The sequence below is a fragment of the Triturus cristatus genome, chromosome 7, assembly GCF_964204655.1.
Source record: "Triturus cristatus chromosome 7, aTriCri1.1, whole genome shotgun sequence".
In the NCBI taxonomy this organism is placed as follows: Eukaryota; Metazoa; Chordata; class Amphibia; order Caudata; family Salamandridae; genus Triturus; species Triturus cristatus.
In genome coordinates this window covers 316807555-316818751 of record NC_140590.1, presented here as the reverse complement: position 1 = coordinate 316818751, position 11197 = coordinate 316807555, and positions in this window count along the sequence as shown.

Below are 11197 nucleotides of genomic sequence, written 5' to 3'. Positions count from 1 at the left end.
ACACTATATGATTAGTTCTGGAAAACAAGCTGCTTAACACTCCTTCTGGATTAAGCCTGAAGGATACTCTCCACAGCTACGTCTTAGAGAGCTTTCTATGGTTGTCCAAAATCACTAAGGGCCATATGTATCAAAGGGTTTTACCCATTCTGTGTCTATGGGAAAATGTGTTCATACATATGGCCCTTAATCACCATAAGGGTTTTCTGGATTAGTGCAAGGTGCTTCACTTAAATATGTTTGCACAATATACTAAGCCAGCCTCCTACATTGCTATCTTAGTTTGAGCGGTGGCATCAAACTTTGGTTCTTTGTCTACAACTTGACGTTCGTTTGTTTGTATGTTCCTGTAGCACAAACCAACCTAAAAGGCAGCGTGCGTCAAATGTATTTTTTAAAATGATATAGAAAAAACTAAATTATGAAATTTGTCTTTTAAAGGTAGTCAGTCGGCAAACCATTTTAAGAGAACGCGTTAAAAAAACACTACAACCATACTTGCACGAGAATTTAGAAATGTTTAATAAGTCACTAGACAAACACAGCAGAATTGCAATGGTAACTTTTTAGGTGAGCTCGCATTTTGATTAAATTTTCACTTCCTCGGGCTTAGCAGTCCGCATCATTGGTAACTTTTATATTGCGCTCCACATCACACTTATGTTTCTAATCACTGTAAAATGTATCCTTATAACCCAGGTTTAATCTTACTCAAAGTACCAACATTGGAAAAATGGGAGGATTAATTTACTATGTCCCTATTAAAAGCGGCTGCGTTATTTAGGAGTTAGATCTATTCTACAATTTGTGTTTGCGCATTTGTCAATTTGTAGGTCCCGGTTTGTAAGGGGAAACGTAAAGCTGCAATTCCCAGCATTCTTAGAGCTGTTGGCTGAAAGATATGGACTGGCTGAGAGTGGTTAAAGCTCCCCCAACTCAGTGTGCAGCACATATGGCGTCTTTCGCCTGGCCCTCGGATGGGGTTGGGAGGTGTGATGTGGAGAGGCCTCTACGATACCAGGCCATTATCACGCTGTCCCCTCCAATTAGCCCCGGCAGTGCAACCACTTATTTGAGACTGCACGAAGCAGCTCAATTCTCAGCTTTAATTAATATACTGCGACAGCCCAGCGCCATTGCGTGATAATCTTCATCGGGAACAAAATCCTCACCAACGCGAGCAACTCAAAGGAACTCTTCAACATCATCCAACAGTTCTCCAAAACCCCAGCAAAGCCACAGACATCACACCGTCCCAGGACCTCTGCAACAAGCTTGGCTCCTTCTTCCACCTGAAGATCAAGGCCCTCTATGACAACATCAGCGAACAGACCCCTGAAACCACCTCTCCTCCAGCAATGACAGCCAGCCCACCATCACAAGCTGGACACCGGTCACCATTGAAGACATCACCACAACCATGAAGAGCACCTACTCAGGAGCCTCCACGGTCCGTGCCCGCCTCACATCTAGCACAGAGCCGCTGCCATTGCGCCCGAACTACGGCGGACCATCAACGTCCCCTGCGATTCCCCAACGACTAAGCGGGCTAAGGTCAAGCCCCTCCTAAAGAAACCTTCGGCTGACTCGACTGACCTGAAAAACTATCGGCCTATCTCTCTCCTTTTCCTCACAGCCGAAGTCACTGAGAAATTCGTCAATGCACAGCTGACCACCTTCATTGAAGAGAACGCCATCCTTGACTCCTCCCAGTCCGAATTCCGTAGCAACCACAGCACTGAGACCGCCCTCTTCACCGCAATCGATGACATCCGCATGCTAGTCAACCAGGGACACACTGCTGCCCTCATCCTGCTAGACCTCTCCGCAGACTTCGACACCGTCTCCCATCGCACTCTTACAGCCAGATTCCATGACGCTGGCATGCAGGGATCAGCCCTCGACTGGATCTGATCCTTTCTTACCGGTAGAACACAACAGATCAGACTCCCACCCTTCCTCTCCGAACCCACAGAGATCAACTGCGGAGTACCCAAGGATCATCGCTCAGCCCCATGCTCTTTAACTTCTACATGGCCCACCTCGCCATCGTCAGACAGCACGGGCTCAGCCTAGTATCCTACGTTGATGACACCCAACTCATCCCCTCGCTCACGAAGAACCCCGAAGACGCCAAACTCAGCTTCCAGGAAGGAATGAAAGACGTCACAGCCTGGATGAGCAACAGCTGTCTAAAACTGAACTCGGAGAAGACAGAGGTCCTAGTCCTCGGACCCTCCACCACCGTTTGGGATAGCTCCTGGTGGCCCTCTGCCCTCGGAAACCCTCCCACCCCAACCGACCATGCTCCAAACCTCAGCATCATTCTTGACTCCTCCCTCACCGTGACTCGCCAGATCAACACCGTCGCCTCCACCTGTTTCAACTCCCTCCGCAAGACCTTCAAGTGGATCTCCCCGAAGCCAGAAAGACCACCACCCACGCCCTTATTACCAGCAGACTGGCCTACGGAAGCACCCTCTATGCAGAAATCACCAAATCCCTGCAACACAAACTCCAGACCATCCAGAACTCCGTAGCCAGACTAGTTCTTGGCACCCCACAACATGAGCACATTACCCAACACCTGCAAGACCTCTACTGGTTCCCCATCAAGAGGAGAGTAACCTTCAAACTACTCACCCACAATTACAAATCCCTCCACAACATCGGGCCCACATACCTCAACGAAAGAATCTCTTTCCACGCACCCAAAAGAAACCTCCGCTCCACCAACCTCACCCTGGCAGCGACCCCGCGCATCCTCAGAACCAGAGCTGGAGGAAGAGCCTTCTCCTATGTCGCAGCCAAAGACTGGACAAAGCTCCCAGCCACCATCAGACGCTCCCCTACCCTGCACACTTTCATGAAGAGCTTCAAGACCTGGCTGTTCAGCTGACCCAGAGCCGAAATCCACCCCCCCTCCCCAACCCCACAGCTCCTTGATACCATTGAGTAGCTCACTTAATATCCCCTGATTGATTGATTGAATCTCGGGTATTGCGGTAATGCGTAAACCTTACTTTAAATGCATTATTATAATGCGCAATGGCTGGCACTTGGCAGAGCTAGGACATATAAGTTCAAGCCTATATGTCCGTATAGTAGCCTATTTCCACTAAGGGCTACTGAAAGTGATCAGCGGCCCATAGGATAACATGGACTGGTAACTGGGCACCCCGAGGTTGCCAGCTCCATTATGGTACCACTTAAATATGTCATGTTTGGTATCAAACAACATGCCTAATCACCCCTAACATTATTCCAATATCAGAGACAAGGTGACATGCACCCGGGTGGCTACCCTAGAAGTTGCACACCTGGTTGGCCTAGCCTTTCCTGTGCCCTGGCTGAAAACCCGTAGATGTTGCCGCCAATACAGGAATCTGACTCCCTGCCAGGAGGTGTGAACTCTCCCAGGTGTCGGAAACAAAGGCCTGGACGGTAAGGAGGTGACACCTTCCTCTCTGACAGGATGGGTAATGAAGTGGCACATCAAAGCTTACACCGCCTCTGATTTGCAAGCAGGCTGCCTCCCAAAGGAGGAAACCGCCATCCTACTGCTCCCAGGCACATTTGCACCCAGGCAGGCGGGTAAATTATGTACGAGTATGAATTAACGGTGCACACCGTTATGGTAAACAAACTGTTTTTACAATGTAACCGAAGTTAAAGGAATCTTTATCTGATAATGTGTGCTACGCAATATCTGTAGGCTGCCTGTCCGACATATGTAATGAATGCGAAAAAGAAACAAGCACTAGAATTGCTTGAAAAACTGCATGCACTACAATCGAAAGCTGTGGACAATTTTAGAACAATGTTAAACATAAAAGTTCTCAATTGAAATCACAATATACTCAAAAAATATTCAGAAGCAACTTGATTCACAACATCTTTGTTGTGTGGTATAAAGTAAATACAATCAAAGGAACATCAGTGATTAAAATGATATTTTTTAAATCATGATACATAATTTCTGTGCATGATACATGTTCATTAATCAAGGTACGATATTCTGCGAACAAAGATCAGTTGTGTGCAGCCCTATGCATTTCGGGACCCTTCGTCAGGGGGCCACTGAAATATTTAAAAAATGATAACCATGGATTATCATTGTACGCAAGGCACTGTCAGTACTTAGCTACCAAACTATGAGACACCCCCAACTGCAAGAGTGGAAAAGCGCAATGAGTTAAAACACTTCCTGACTGAGTGTGATAATAGAAAATAAATAGACACCGCTTCTACAAAACCGAGAGTCCTCACAAGATGCTACCACCAATGTTGTGATATACAGAGAGAAAAGAGGCCTCATGCTCTAAGAGGTGACACACAATAAAGAAAGAAAAAAGAGAGAAAAAATACGGGTGGTTGTCGGTTTAAATAAAGTGAACATGGAAATTGAAAAAGCTGCCAACCGCAGTGTGTACTCAAGAAAAGCGTCTGGAGTGAAAACTTACTTTGAAGCACAACCAATATGTTGCTAGACTGTACTCTGAGTAAACTGGTAGCCTGTGGATAACTAAAAAGACGATATGGTGGGGATCAAAAAAAGGAATACGGATAATGCGTAAAAAATCGGAGCGTGTACAAACAGGGCCCCCAAGTGTAAACATAATGTTACCTCGCTTCGTAAAAAGTACAGGAATAGCCTGTGGGTAAACACAACAATAAACAAGCATTGGCATAGACAATAGGTCTCGCTTTTGGGACCTTATAAGTATTTAGTTATGCAGCACAATATCCTTGGTGCAACAACATCAACTGTTGCATGGCTAAACACTTATACGGTCCCAAAGGCGAGACCTATTGGCTATGCCAATGCTTGTTAAACACAGTTGCCTCACTATTCAATGTCTTGCAGAGATGGCTAGACAAATGTTTTTTGATAAATGACCGCCCATGTGTAACAATATATCATTGGGACATACACTGTAGTCTATGGCATAGATGATTGTCATCGGGGGCATGAAGTTCCTCTCTTGGATCTTTATTTACGACCCCGGTGCATAATTGGAACTGTAGTCCTCATTCACCTCAGCTGCCCGAGTTCTAGACTGCAATGACTTTGCATATGTTGTTTCAGAGCACTTTAAGGGCAAGAACAACAAACCACGATGTTGGGGTTGAGTACAGAGAAATTGCTTATTTCAATTGTATAATAACAAAAAAATGTACGTCTGCTTTCTGTGATATCGAATATCTGTGTACTATCATTGTTCCACTTCCCTTCCACCCGACCTCTCTGTTTCTCCTCCCCTGCCCCTGTTTCTTCTCCCACCTCGTCTCTGTTTCTCCCTCCTCGCCCCCTTTTGCTACTCCTGCCCGATTGCCAAAGTCAAAAGCTCACTTATGGGTGAGACCTAATGACTTTGCCAATGTTTGTTTTCTTTGTAGCACTTGTAGACACGCAGCATCCAGGTGCTATGGCCGCATCCTCAGAATGTCATGCTAGTTGCAACCACATTTAGTCTGGTGTTGCTTGTGTGCCCCTCTGGAGGGGACCTGGCCTGGAAGTTCGGGTTGGACTGCCTTGATTGGAGCAGGGCTGAGACTGATTTGCATATGGTAGGTCTCTGTCACGGCGGATGAAAAACCATGATGTGGAACACAATTAACTAAAATGCGGCTGGAGCATAGCCAGTAGCTGAGATTCATTTAACTATTCCTTCAGCCACCTTGTTTCTTGTAATGTCACAAGACAGAGCAGCTAGATCGCTTAGATATCCGACTCTGCGTGCAGCTGCCTTCTTCACTGCACAAAACTATGGACAGTGCCTCGAGCCATGCTCCCTTGTGAGGTGACAATGCTTATTTATCTGTCTCTGGGGGCTATTCTGAGAAATCTGTAGTCAGGGCCAGTGGTGAAGGGCATGGGCAGGCAGCGTCAGGTGGCTGCAAGCAGAGATACATCAGGCGCGCAGGGACAATGTTTTGGAAAATGTAACCGCATAGAATAGAAGGCAAGGGTGTGAATGTACCAAGCACGGTTGCAGGCACCGTCTTGTCTAAGCAAGTTAGCGAAGATACAAATCGCTTTCATATATATTTGAAGGACCCATATGAGCAATATGGGTGATAAACTGAACGTGTGTTTTTTAATTGTGTTTCCCTCAGGTGCAGACAGATAGATTACTGGTCTGAACTAGCAACGCAGAGAGGCCAGTCGACCCTAGCCCTGAAGAAGTTGCCGCTAATTTAAACAGGCAACGAAACATGTTGGTTTTAATGAGCAGACACACAGCACAGAATAAAGCATTATACAGCCAGTGTAGTCTTGCTCGGTTTTAATTTGGAGTGACGTGGGTCCTGATCAGACTCAGTCTTCCTTTTTGTGGGTCGACACTTCCATTATTATTTTTTGAACATAGACACAAATTAGAATATAAGTTTCACTAGACACCAGTTATTAGGATTGATATGAGGTTTCTTGATTTATTCCTTCTTTTCCTTTTGGGCGGCAGTTGCCTATGATGAGAACGTGAGGTAGCAGGCGAGTACCTGTCTGCGTATCCTCGTTGGGGTTACTTCCGTGAGGCACTGCCTGCCCCCCCTCACCTTTTTTTCCATCTCTGTAGTGTTTGAACAGGTACCACACTATTGGGTTCTGTCTAGCTATCTTCCTTTTGTATATTATTTGGGAGACAGATTATCAGGGAAACACTTTCACAAACACTTAGACACATAGGTGTTTTCATTCAATTAGCCAGTGATATCAGACCCATTTGGTGAATGGCAAAAACTTGCCGCGCATGTGGTATAAAACATAACAGCTTTGAAGAGCTAGGGTCATTGACTATAACGTGCTCACTGTGCTAATAAAAATAAAAAGTCCTCTCCCCGGGCAGGTCTTGTTTTGTGTATGCGTAGGGGAGAACACAGGGAGCACATAAAGGGCTCGAGCCACGCAAGAAGTTATGAGCAGACAACGACGAGCTGCAGCAATGGATGACTGATCAGATCTCAGAGCTGTACTAGAAACGACCTCCGAGCCCCTGAAATTGGATATAAGCTGGAATGCTCCTTCTGTCAAAAAACGGTGTGTCAGGGTTTCAGATGAGCGTGAAAAGACAAACAAAGACAGATATCTGTGTGTCTGAAATCTGAGAATGTGACTAAGCATATTCTACAAGAGCAGACAGTCTAGGAATAGAATCAGTTTAAACATAGAGCACCTGAACTATTTCCACTGAGCGCACCATTCAGGATCACTGGCTAGCGCGACGGAGAAGTGAAGATAGTCGTTAAGGCGCTACGATGCAGTTCTAATGGCAGACTGTGAGCTGTGACAGTGACTTAACAAACAAGAAAATAAACCAAGCGCGGACCGTGCTGCTAAATAAATAAAAAAAAAAAACATGGCCGCAAAAGTGAAAGCGGCTCAAGCGGCAAATAACAAGCGCTTGCGCCTTGCGCTAAAAGTAAAAAAAAAAAAAAGTGTCGGCAAAAGTGAAAGTGTTTCCCTTGCGGGAGCGAGCAGCTCCAGGAGCAATAATTGGTAACACATGGCGCCAAAGCTCGCTCCCGCAAGAGAATCGCCGAACATGCACACGTTGCCATTGAAAGCAATGCAACGCGTGCACGTTTTTAGGGCGAAAAGTGAAGCAAATCCAAAAGGTCCTTTTCCTATGCAGCGCATGCGCGCTACATAGGCGAGACCTAAAAATACTCAGTGAATGTAAGTAACAAGAGAAATGCGACACGTGCAAGTTAAGCCCCAGAGTGTACACAAAGTGTTACCTGGCTTCGTGAAAAGTGTAGGACTGAGCCTGTAGGTAAACACAAACATCAAAAAACTCCATGAAATATGAGTATCAGGAACACATAACGCCAATACAGGCCATAGTTATAGTACAAGAAAGCAGGTGCCGGTCACAGCCATTCACCAAATAGTGGTGGTAAGAGAAACCCTTCTATTCCGAATCTGTTTCCTGGCGTAGTATAAGCAGCAAGACGGCGTATCTTATTAAAGCAAAAAACCGTTCCCGCAATTTCCTGGGTCCGATCACGTGATCGGAACACCACCCGTGTGGAGAGCTGGGTAAACACAGGCAAATGTAGCGACCATCTTGGTGTGGTAAAAAAAGGACTAAAAGAAACAAAACTCACCGACGATTCAATAAAAACTATAAAAAGATCGTGATACCGACTGTAACATAACGAAAGATCCTAAACTGTACATGGAGGAACACTGCCTGGTGTGCCCAGTGTATCAGTTTAAGAAACCTGAAAAGAATGAAATTCCCAACAGTGAATGAAGAATAGCAAAAGGATGAAAGAGAGAAAATATTGCTTGAACAATGATCGTGTGGTTGCTATCCACATCTAAAACTGATTCTGTACAGACATGCATGTTCCAGTGTCAACTGGAGGTGAATTTAAACAATTGAAGTACCTAGAATGAATTAACAATAATGAAACTAGACAATAAGTACATATAAGTATACATTGGTTAATATGGACAAAAGTGCAAATCATGAACAAGTTCAATACACTGTTTGTGTGTAAACACTGCATATAATACATGTAAACAATGTACAGACATTGATCATAATGCTTGGAACTCAATGTGAACAAAGGTATCGTTGGATGAAAGACATCTGAACACATCATGCACATACTGTGGATACAGACATAAATGGTGACAATTTGAACATGGTGAAAACTAGAACAAGAAATTAAACCTGGTTTTCATTGAGTAGTGTCAACATGTTGAAAACATGGTACTTAAAATTCCTGTCTCCATGCCACTGTTTGCTTAATATGTTTCGGGAAATGACTACAACCGTAGGTTGACTACAGCAACCCATAAGAGGAGTTATAAAACCTATACGTATATATGAACAGAGCATGTGTGTGTAAAACATATATGCAAGAAATTATAATATGCGATGTAATAGAGAGCTAAAAGGGTCTACTGTGGATAATCAAATGGTGGGTGCAACTTGTGAGGGTGGCTATCCCTATAGAAAACAGCTTAGATCCAATTTATCGTTGAGACCCAGAGGCATCATGGTGTTTATTTATCCAAAACACTTCCTTTTGGAATAACATTCTTCTGGGATCAATATCCTCTTTAATTTGTAGTTTTCACAGAATTAGAAATCGGACTTGGGTGATGTTATGACCGTGATCAAGCCAGTAGACTACTAAGTTGGAGTTCGTGTTTTTAGTCCTGATCATATTCTTATGTTATCCAATGCGTATTGTTATGTTCCTCTCTGTTTTCCCAATGTATAAATGTCTACAGGGACATTTAATACAGTAAATAACGTTTGAGGTGCTACAATCCAATGAGTGATTTAAACTGATTATTTTCTCCAGTTCTTGGGTGTGTGATGAAATTTTGTTGTATGATATTATTGCAATGAATTCAATTACTGCATTTTTTCATCCCTGTGTGTTTAATGTTGCTGTGTAGATTGTTCGTGGCAAGTAGCTCCTTAACATTTTGGCTTCTGGTGTATGCAAACAGAGGGAGTTGATTGAATAAATTCCCGAAGTCTGGTTCTCGTTGTAACAATTCCCAACTCTTAATTATGTTTTTTTAATGCTTTTGGATTTTGTGGAAAATTTAGATACGAACATCATCCGATTGGTGGAAGTTTTTTGTTTGATAGTGAGAAGTTCACTGCGGTCAATTTTCAGAATTTGATCCTCTGCTTGTTGTCTGATCTCTGAAGGATACCGTTGTTGTGAAAATCTGTGTTTGATTTGGACCATGTCCTGCTCAAATTTGGAGGCGGTTGGTTATATTCTCTAGGAGCGAAGCATTTAAGAGTATGGTAAATTCTGCACTAAGTGTGGAGAATGAAAACTTTGAAAAAGCAAAGTATTGTTGCGGTCAGTGGGTTTGACAAACACCTTGTGTAGATGCTGGAATTGACTTTCTCCACTAGGACATCCAGAAACGGTAACTGAGTGTTACTTATGTTGTATGTAAACGGAATCCTGCTATTTTTAGTATTCAATATTTGAATTTGTTGCTTCAATGACATTTCGGTGTTAGACCAAATTAAGAATATGTCGTCGATGTATCGACAATACATGATCAAGTGTTGACACCAAGATGGAGTTTCAAAAATATGCACCTGCTCAAATGTGGCCATAAAAATGTTGGTATATGTAGGAGCCCCCCAAAAGCCCATGGATGTCCCGCTTATTTGAAGAAAAAATTCTTCTTGCCAGCGACAATAACTGTGCTGCAAACAAAATTGCAGTAGTTCCATCAAAAAAACGTTGTCAGCGCGGATTTGCGGCTGGTTTAAAAGAGTCCATTCAATGGCATCAAGTCCTTCCTGTAGAGGAATCGAAGTGTACAATGATGTAACGTCTATGGTACATAACATCCATTCTTTAGTGTTTCTCAGATCCAAGTTCTGTAGTCGAGATAAGAAATCTCTGGTGTCTCTTATGTAGGATTTCCATGAGCGTACTATAGGTTGTAGAAATTGGTCGATATAGATGCTCAACGGTTCAAAAATCGACCCAGACACAACGGGTCTGAAGGGTGGGTCTACAGGATGCTTGGGAATTTTGGGCAACATATATATATATATATATATGCCAAGTGTCACAGCAGTGGCGAAATTTTAAATACAGCGAGATGTGCCAAGATGGTGAAAATAAAGCCTCTCTGGATCGTACCTGAGCATGTGTCAGCCCGTTTCTTGTGTGAAGCGGGATTGGTGGAGTATGAGTCAAGCGGTCGGCGCTTGAGTACTGGCACGCCTCTTGGTCTGGTGCACAGTGAACTGCCGACAAAAACTTTGGTTCGAGCGTATGATGGTACACATCGCGGCACCCCCCCAGCAGCGACACTTGTGTTGGTACACTGGGGAAAGAGCAGCAGATTGTCTGCTGAAAGGACGATTGGAGAAGCCAAATCACCATCTGTTTGCAGCAGCCAGAGAATGCAGCCTGACAGCTGACGGAGTCAGAGCATCATCGTGTGCAGGGTACGCAGTTAACAAACTATGTCCCCGGATTCAGACTGCATTTTCCACGCTAGCAGCACAATTTGGATAACATCTTGTTGCATACAGGGACTTTGATGTGTCGTGAGTCAATCAAGGGACAAATCACAACAGGCGGAGTGAGTACTACCCTGCACCCGCAGTCCTCTCTCTATGACCACGATTATCCTCCAATGAGAGTCGATGGGCGAACTTTTCAAAATCCCTGTTTGCGCGTC